This window comes from Physeter macrocephalus, chromosome 21, assembly GCF_002837175.3.
Source record: "Physeter macrocephalus isolate SW-GA chromosome 21, ASM283717v5, whole genome shotgun sequence".
Lineage (NCBI taxonomy): Eukaryota > Metazoa > Chordata > Mammalia > Artiodactyla > Physeteridae > Physeter > Physeter macrocephalus.
Genome location: NC_041234.1, coordinates 74,192,196 through 74,203,085, shown reverse-complemented (window position 1 = coordinate 74,203,085; position 10,890 = coordinate 74,192,196).

The following is a 10,890-nucleotide window of genomic DNA, read 5'->3' as shown; positions in this document are numbered from 1 at the left end:
CAAACAAATTGAAATCATTGCCGATCAACTTCCTAGCATGGTAACTACTCTTCTGGGGTGCAGTAGCCAAAAACATACCTGAACGATGATGAGCTGTGTTTGTGAAGATACACAGTTATACCTCAGTTTCACAGGAGACCAGTCTCCAGAAAGTACACCCTTAGAAGCCTAAATCAAGTGAAACTGTTCTAGAAGATTAAGACTTCATTAGAGAGTAGGAGTAAGAGGTGGACCATTCCAGAAAAATAAAACTTCAGAATTATTTTAAAAAGCAATATTTACATAACTTAGCCATATCCAAAACCTAAAAAGATTAGCTTAGCTCTTCTCAAATAGCAAGTAAAAACGGCATGCATGCAAAGCATATCTAAAGTGCTTTAACTACAATAAAATGAAATTCTCTGGACAGCTGTTACATAACTTACCTAGACATGCCTTGAACTGGTGCAGTGGAAATTGCCTAAACAAAAAAGGCTGCATGTGCATCAGCTATTGTGTTATGGCTTTACCGCACTAATTTATTCTCCCTGGCCCTGACCTGGATGTTAGCAGCCAATAATAGCACTTAAAAAAAAAAAAAAAAAAAAAAACTTACCTCTTTACCTATTTCTCTTCTTTCAGTTTTCACTCTGATACTTCAACAAGTAGCTGCCTTGGTCATGAACTACTTGCATTTTATTAACCTACAACAGAAAGAAAACTGCTCATGGGAGCTCTAATCCTTCCGTTATAGAAATAATTAAGCTCTTTTATTTGCAAGAGGAAAATCTTTGGGGAATGTAGAAAAACTATCAAATGGCAAAAAAAAAAAAAAGGGAAAAAAAGCCTTCCGTTATAGAAATAATTAAGCTCTTTTATTTGCAAGAGGAAAATCTTTGGGGAATGTAGAAAAACTATCAAATGGCAAAAAAAAAAAAAGGAGAAGAAGATGATGACAAGATATAACAGATCCTGGATATTGAAATTTCAGTTAGTGCTGCATATTGAAAGGTGCAAAGGAACTTTGTACAGGATTTCTCCTCTGTTCTTTGTTGGAATTGTTCAGTATGATTGGTAATTTAAAAATGCCAAGACACAGGGATATGCAAACACAGAAACATATATGTCTTTTTTTGCTGTAAATACATATAAGGGAATGTGAATTCCAAACCCTCTTTATGGATCTTTATCACTCCCTCCTTCCCCCAATACTTAAAAAGCAGGAGGAAAGAAAATGCCTGCCAGAACTCCTCTTTTACTGCAGGACTATCTGATTCACCATCAAACACAATGACTAAGTGGGTCATTTTCTGAGATGTCTGGCTAATTAGAATCCTTGCTAGGGGTGAAATCTGTCTGTCCCATTGTAGAAAACTGCAGTGTCAGCAAGGCCAGATTAGGACCTTTTAAAAAAAATTATGTATTTTGTGATTAAAAATACAACTTTATTTTTCAAAATAATACAAATATGTGTATTGAAGTTAAAGTAACTTCTCCATATAAATTCTGATTGCAAAACACCAGATAAGTTTGCTACAGCTGTACATTTCTTTGTTGCCCCTGATGTCCTGGTGCCTTAGACATGCAGTTGGCCCGCCTGTTGGGTAAACCAACACTGCAAGTTTTGCTACTGACTGTATGGTTTTATTTATTTGTTTGTTCTATTATTTTCCCCTGCTTCAGTAATGATTCTTTTGGAATTATACCTTAGAGTGTCCCTAAACTCTCTAACTTGACGAATATGGCCATTATGTTGATTTTAGAATTGACAATCTGGCAACAAAATCTCAGAGTAGAAATTCTCATATATGCTTTTGTATCCTTTCTTAAGAAAGATGCTTCTCAGAAAAGAAATATCAGTGCCAGAGGAAAAGAACATTTTCTTCATCTGTACATCATTCATCTATTCAGCAAATGAAGTGCCTATTATGTGCTACGTATTCTGTTAGACAATGACAAAATAGAGATGAACAAGATACACTTCTATTCTAGAAGGATTTTAAATCCACTTAAGTAAAAAACAGTGGTTGCCAGGGGACAAGAAGTGGGGGAATACAATTGATGGTGTTGGTATCAAAGGGTATAAACTGGTAACAAGTACTAAATAAGCCAGAGAGCTAATGTATAAGTGTATTTAATATAGATGATAATATTATACTATATGTAATGTAATAAGCATCATTACAATGTTAACCATATTACAATATATAAATGTATCAAAATAACATGCTGTACAGTTTAAATTTACACAATGTTACATGTAGAATTTATCCAAGAAAAAAAAAGGAAAAAAAATGATGATCTTGTGGGCCACATCTCTCATCTAACCACATGGAAAGGAAATTCCATTTGGAAGGAGGAGACAGCAGAAGGGCTTTTATCAGTGCCTTATCAAATGTGAGTGCTCCTACCCCATAAACATAATCACATTGTAAGCTCTACGTGCCAGGGGATGTTTTTGCCTTCTTTTGAATTTGCCCATAGTGCCTAGAAATATACCTCCTGTGCATGTATAAGGTATGTGATATTTATGTTTTTAAATACTAATTGTCACAAAGAAATTGTGCCTGGGTTCATACATTTGTTCGTTACATAAACTTGTGAAACATTTAGCATCATTTCTTTGACTAACTGCTTTCTTTAATTTTTGCTTGTGATATAATCAGTAAAGTATTAATCACTAAGTCAGATTAATATATGAATACAATCATACAATGGTCTGGGTTTCAAATTAAGGGTTCACATTTTTAGGAGCCAAAGATCCAAATATGCCGTTCTATACTCAGAATCAGTATTGAAAAAAGAGGAGACATAAATAGCAGAATAAAACACTGAAGTTTTTGATTGTGAGTTAGCAAAGAACAAAGAATGTCTCATTCCTCTTCCACTCCCTAGCTTCTTGCATAGATCCTGGGCCAGCAAGTGTTCAACAAATATTTGGAACAGAAAGAGAGAGAAATTGCTGAAGATCAGCTAACCAGTAGGCATGCTGTGGTAGTCCCCAAGTGAAGTGGGCAGCACTCTGCATTTCAGGCATCAGATACGACATGCAAAACTCTGCAAATGTGAAAAAGCAAGGTGTATTTAGGGTTTGGGGGGACATTCTGTAGATCTGGAGAGTCTGATATGTGGAGGGAATAGCTAGAAAGATAAGGCTGAACACACGGACAGAAAACAGGCCAAAAGGGTTTGTATTTTATCCTGAACTCCATGGGGAGTCACTATTACGTTTTAAGAAAGGAGAGTAGCATAGCAAGATTTTTTTGTAAAAGGATAATTTGGTAGTAGTGGGTAAGATATATTGGAACTGAAAGCCATGTGGAGTCAGGTAAACACTTTAGGAAGCTGTGGCAATCTGGCTTCAAACCCTCACAAAGATTCCTAAACCTCTTGTCCCCTCCTCCAGTCTCAAGTCACCTTGTTTCCCTTGTGTCACAAAGTTTTTCTTCTCCCTGTTCAGTCCTCTTTGCATTCTCCTATTTACCCTCAATCTTACTTGATACCATTAATTTATCTGCTTATGTTCCTTAGGTAACTACTGATTTTTCACCTCTCTCTTCAAAATCCCCAGCTTGGTGCCTAAAGTAGAAATAAGTAGGAAATACATATGTAGAGGAGGTGGCGAAGGGCTTTAAACCTAGGTCTCTTCATACTCTGTCACTAGGCCATATTGCCTCTCTAACCAGGTATAGTGTTAGTTAATGCTACTTTTTCAAAATCCAAAGTCTAGGAAATATTCACATTGTTTAGTATACTTCAAAATTTTACACATTTCTTAATTTTTCTCTAACACATAAGTGCTATACTTTACTCTTGGCTTTCCTTGAGGTTATAATTTAATGGGAGAAGATAAGAGAAGAATGCTATAATCTTCTATTTAATTTAGTACTGCATTTTACCCAGAAGCACTTTGCCTCAGAGAGGACCCCATGAAGTCTTAGGTACACACAAGATCCACCGCCCCCTTCTGAGAAAAGTGGCCCCAAGCTGTTCTTTCTGCATTAAAATGCCAAAGCTCTACCCATGCACTGACTTGATAGGGGTGGCCATTTTCCTCTGAGACGGCTTTGCGTGAAACTGCCCAAGAGGACTGCTCCATATTGGATGATTGCACACTAAATTGGAGGAAAAACAGGAGCATTCAGAAGAAACTGGTGCTCAGTGGGTGTCCTAAATGATGATAAAATATTTTGCCAATTTTCTGTGAGATCTATGTACATCCCAGGCTAGAAAGTTGCTGAAACATAAAGTGATCAGAGAAATGGTCATTTTTTTCTATCTCATTTCTCTGTGTATAGCTACAAAAAAAAAAAATCACTGAAGATAATCTGTGCCTGTCTATTCCTATTCCTTGCTATCCTGTATCTTTCTATAGACTTCATGTATACTCTCACCCTGCTGTGAAGATCACATAGATATGATCTTAGTTCCATAGATAGGTGAAGGGTAGCTGAGAGATATTTGTGGCCAGTTGTAACCAGTGTTGGGTTGAGAGTCAGAGGCTCCAAAATACAAGTCACAGGTCTTGATCTTGGACAAGTCATTTAATCTCTCAAAGTCTCAGTTTCTTTCTCTTTGAAATGGGAATGTTAATGGTACTTTGGTCATAAGATTTTTGTTAGGAATAAACGGGAAAATGCATGTCAAGTGCTGGGAACATTGTTTGCTGACAATAAGCCCTTAATAAATTCCAGCTACTGTTTTGAAAGTTATAGGTACATGTATTACCCACTCTCAAGCAGCTATTAAGAGACAGAAACAGGATTATTCCTATTATTTATTTCTAGCCTAGCACCTTTTTCCCCACAATACCACAGTGTTAATATAATGATAAGCCTTTGTTATGGGGGTGCTGAAAAGCACTCACAGTATTTGTGATAATATTAAAATAAGGAATAATTCAACTACCTAAATCTTGCAGCAATAAAATAAATCTGAAACAAACTATAGAATAACAATATAACTACATTACAGAAAAGTTAACTAAATCGATGGTTGATAAAATATTAATTAATTTCCAAGAAAAGGTGATGTTTAATACACATAGCTAACTTCTGAGTATAATGTCTTAGAAAACAGGCTGATAAGTTTTATTCTCCCTCCCTCTCTCTCTCTCATCATCAACACTGGGTTGGGTAAAACCTGGGTCTGTCCCAGGCTGACATTTCTAAAAAAAGTTCATGCTACAATTGTAGCATGAACAAAAAATTGTAACATATACAAAAAGTATATGTTACAATTTTTTTTTATTGAGGTATAGTTGATGTACAATATTATATGAGTTACAGGTGTACAATATAGTGATTCACAATTTTTAAATGTTATATTCCATTTATAGTTATTATAAATATTGGCTATATTCCCTGTGTTGTACATCCTTGTAGCTTATTTTATACCTAATATTGGGTTGGCCAAAAAGTTCTTAGGGTTTTTCTGCATCATTGGAAAAACCCGAACGAACTTTTTGGCCAACCCAATAGTTTGTACTTCTTAATTCCCTACCGTTATATTGCCCCTCCCCTTTCCCTCTCCCCACTGGTAACCACTAGTTTGTTCTCTATATCTGTGAGTCTGCTTCTTTTTTGCTATATTCATTAGTTTGTTGTATTCTTTTTTAGATTCCACACATAGTGATATCATACAGCATTTGTCTTTGTCTGACTTATTTCACTTAGCATGATACCCTCTAAGTCCATCCATGTTGTTACAAATGACAAAATTTCATTCTTTTTTATGGCTGAGTAGTATTTCATTGTATATATTATAGATATATACCACATCTTTATCTATTCATCTGTTTATGGACACTTAGGTTGCTTTCATATCATGGCAATTGTAAACAATGCTGCTATGAACATTGGGGTGCATGTATCTTTTCAAATTAGTGTTTTTGTTTCTTTCAGATATATACCCAGGAGTGGAATTCCTGGGTCATAGGGTAGTTCTATTTTTAGTTTTTTGAAAAACCTCCATACTGTTTTCCACAGTGGCTGTACCAATTTACATTCCCACCAACAGCAGACAAGGGTTCTCTTTTCTCCACATCCTTGCCAACATTTGTCATTTGTCTTTTTGATGATAACCATTCTGACATGTATGAGGTGATATCTCATTGTTTTTTTGATTTGCATTTCCCTGATGACTAGCAGTGTTGAGCACCTTTTCATGTGCCTGGTGGCCATCCATATTTCCTTTTTGGAAAAATGTCTATTCAGGTTTTCTACACATTTTTTAATTGGGTTGTTTAATTTTTTGATGTTGAGTTGTATGAGCTGTTTATAAGTGTTTGATATTAACCCCTTGTCAGACATATCATTTGCAAATATTTTCTCCCATTTTGTAGGTTGTCTTTTTGTTTTGTCAATAGTTTCTTTGCTGTGCAAAAGCTTTAAGTTTATTTAGGTCCCATTTCTTTATTTTTGCTTTTATTTCCTTTCCTTTAGGAGACAGACCAAAAAAAATATTGCTAGGATTTATGTCAGAGAGTTCTGCCTATGTTTTCCTCTAGGAGTTTTATGGTTTCAAGTCTTACATTTAGGTCTTTAATACATTTTGAGTTTATTTTTGTATATGGTGTTAGAGAATGTTCTAATTTCATTCTTTTACATGCAGCTGTCCAGTTTTCCCAGCACCACTTATTGAAGAGACTGTGTTTCCTCCATTGTATATTCTTGCCTCCTTTGTTGTATATTAATTGACCATAGTGCATGGGTTTATTTCCAGGCTCTCTGTTCTGTTCCATTGATCTATGTGTCTATTTTTGTGCCAATGCCATACTGTTTCGATTGCTATGGTAATAGTCTGAAGTCAGGGAACATGATTGCTCCAGTTCTGTTCTTCTTTCTTAAGACTGTTTTTGCTATTCAAGGTCCTTTGTCTTTTCATGCAAATTTTAAAATTTGTCAGTTCCAGTCACATTCTATTAGCCAAAGGAAGTTACTAGCCAAGTCAGCCATTAATGGAGTGAGGAAGTACAGCTGACCCTTGGATATCATGGATTTGAACTGCTTGGGTCCACTTATACACAGGATTTTTTTTATAGTATATACTGTAGTACTACACAATCCACAGATGCAGAATTGTGGATACAGGGGAAACATATACCAAGGGCCAACTATGAAGTTATAAACAGATTTTCGACTCCATGGAGGGTCAGTCAAAAATCTTGTGTTGTTCAAGGGTCAACTGTATTCTTTTCTCAGAAAGGTAGAGAAAAGGGAATCAATATTTGTTTAAAATTAATCAAATTGACCACATCATTTCACAATATTTTTACAATTAAATTCAATGCAGATACTGAGATATATATATAGTATTTTAATATGAATATATATACTATAGTATACATTATATAGTATATACTGTGTAGTGTATATATTTATATTATAATATAAACAACTAAATTATATATGCCTATGTATGTATATATATACATATACATAGATATATAGTGACTGCCTATAGAAAAATAAAAGGAAAATTCATTAAAAACAACAATAAAAAGGGCAACAATATCTCTCCTTTATTTTATCAGGAAAGATGCTATGTTGCCAAAAAGCTGTCCAGAAAATGTTCTCTGATCATTGCAATATTGTGCAGTTGAACTATGGATCAGCGTCAACTAAAATTGCAAAATGGAGCCAAGATGCCTTGCAGTGTTGCAGGTGGTGCTAAATGTTGGCACTTTTTAGAGTTCTGCACAGTGGTGGGACCCTAAGGCCTAGCAGAGGGGCAGGAGGCACGTGGGAGCTGGCCCAGCCAGAAGCCAAACAGGATATTGTTTTGATTTACAAAACTAACACTGTGGCACCACAATTATTTCAAAGTCATTCAGTGAGGTCAGAAGAAGCCAGAGCTTCTATCAGATCTCTGTCTTCTCAAACTAAATGGTTAATCTAAATCCAAACCTTTTCTTTTCAGAAGTAATATTGGTAATTAACTCAGAGACCTCCATATTTCCCTTACAAACATAACTGTGTTTATGCTCAAAATCTGGTGCTCAAAATCTCAGAGGTTTATGTTTTCCAGATTTAGTTTGAACATCACATATCTACAAATGTGATATTGAGGAAGCTGCAACAACTGAATTCTAAACCTTCCTGAACAGGCATTGATTCAGCTAATGGCAACTTTACATTGAGGGCAAAATTTGCTTGCTTTCAACAGCACAGACTTTCCACAGATGGCCTTGAAGTTATCAAGTCCAGAAGCTGTAAAAACGCCTTCTCTTCAGCTATGTCACACTGGACAGGATATAGATTTTTAAACAGTTTGCTGTCCAAATGCTAAGTGGCGATATGTTGTCCAATCCTACAGCTGGGTGGCTTACAAAATAAGGAACTGTCCTTTAGCTCTAACACTGTGGTAGAAATCCATCTCTCTTTGCCTCTGCTGAGTCCCAAGAGGACAGTTGTCTACATATATTTATATACAATTGGACAGTCAGTGGCTTCATTCAGGAGAGACCCAACTCTGATCTTTGCTGGCTCTCCAATAACTTCTGAACCATGAAGGAGGTGGTCATGCCAGGTCAGTGTTTATTACGGAAACAGAGAGTTTGAAGGGGCTGACACTGGAGTTGACAACAAGGCGGTTGACTTGTGGAGGAAGGACTTCATCCATGGAAGTCTGCATGCACAGAATGCAGAGAACCCACCTGAATGCTTTCTTATCTTACCCAAAGTGAAGGAGACCAAAAAAAAAAAGAATTCTTTGACTTTTCCAGCAACTTTCCTTTCCTTTAATATTCAGTGTAAGCTGTTCAGAAATTCTATTCTGTTCTTTACAGGGATACACTAAGGGAAAGATTGTGAATTCTAATAAAATCAGAAGGTAGAATACTTGAGCTTTTACAAAGAAGCATTATTTTACTAGGCTGAATGTTTATACAATTCACTGTAGACCTAGACAATTTAGCCTGCTAATATATTGTACTGGCAGGTTATGTTCGGCCATAAAGACATCATTTGTGGCACCCCTTACCCTTGTAAAAAACATTATTATATGCCAAGACGCCAAGATAACATAACAAGAAACCGTGGAGTTTTTCACTAAATTGAAAGGAAGTATAGTCTGTGTATTGTGATACAGGATACTCATGTGTACTGAAGAAAAATTCATAGATTCATGTTATCACCTTTCTACATCCCCCACAAGAAGTTGAAAAATGTTCATGAAGGTAAATTAAAATTCTAAAATGTAGTCCTAAAATGGAGATGATTTTTGTCTCATTTTTTTAAGCAGAAATTGGAAACATGAGAAAGAATACATAAAAAACTTGTGCTCTGTGAAAGACAATGTCAAGGAAATGAGAAGTAAACCACAGATTGGGAGAAAATATTTGCAAAAGACAATGTCTGATAAAGGACTGTTATCCAAAATATACAAAGAACACTTTAAACAAAAAGAAAACGAACAACTCGATTAAAAACTGAGGAAAATCATGAAGAGACAGGTCATCAAAGAAGGTATACACATGGCAAGTAAGCATATGAAAAGATGCTCAACATCATATGTTGTTAGGGAATTGAAAATTAAAACAACAGTGCGATACCACTACACACCTATTGACATTACCAAAACCCAAAACACTGAGAACACTGATACGGATGTGGAGCAACAGAAATTATCATTCATTGCTGGTGGGAATGCAATATGGCACAGCAATTTTGGAAGACAGGTTGGTAGTTCCTTACAAAACTAAACATACTCTTACCATGCAATCCAGGAATTGTGCTCTTTGGTATTTACCCAAACAAACTGAAAACTTATGTCCACACAACACCTGCACATAAAATGTTTATAGTAGCTTTATTCATAATTGCCAAAACTTGGAAGCAATCAATAGGTCCCTCAGTAAGTGAACAGACAAATAAACTGTGGTACCTCCACACAGTGGAATATCATTCAGCATTAAAAAAAAAAAAAAAAGAAAGAAAGCTGGAGTAGCAATAGTCATATCAGAAAAAATAGACCTTAAAATAAAGAATGTTGTAAGAGACAAGGAAGGACACTACATGATGATCAAGGGATCAATCCAAGAAGAAGATATAACAATTATAAATATATATATGCACCCAACATCGGAGCACCTCAATACATAAGGCAACTGCTAAGAGCTATAAAAGAGGAAATTGACAGTAACACAATAATAGTGGGGGACTTTAACACATCACTTACACCAATGGAAAGATCATCCAAAATGAAAATAAATAAACAAATAGAAGCTTTAAATGACACAAAAGAACAGATAAATTTAATTGACATTTATAGAACATTCTATCCAAAAACAGCAGATTACGTTTTCTTCTCAAGTGTGCACGGAACATTCTCCAAGATAGATCACATCTTGAGTCACAAATCAAGCCTCAGTAAATTTAAGAAAATGGAAATCATGTCAAGCATCTTTTCTGACCACAATGCTATGATATTAGAAATCTAATTACAGGGAAAAAAACGTAAAAAACACAAACACATGGAGGCTAAACAATACGATACTAAATAACCAAGAGATCACTGAGGAAATCAAAAAATACCTAGAGACAAATGACAATGAAAACATGATGATCCAAAACCTATGGGATGCAGCAAAAGCAGTTCTAAGAGGGAAGATTATAGCTATACAAGCCTACCTCAAGAAACAAGAAAAATCACAAATAAACAATCTAACCTTACATCTAAAGGAACTAGAGAAAGAAGAACAAACAAAACCCAAAGTGGGCAGAAGGAAAGAAATCATAAAGATCAGAGCAGAAATAAATGAAATAGAAACAAACAAAACAATAGCAAACATCAATAAAATTAAAAGCTGGTCCTTTGAGAAGATAAAAAAAATTGATAAACCATTAGCCAGACTCATCAAGAAAAAGAGAGAGAGGACTCAAATCAATAAAATTAGAAAAGAAAAAGGAG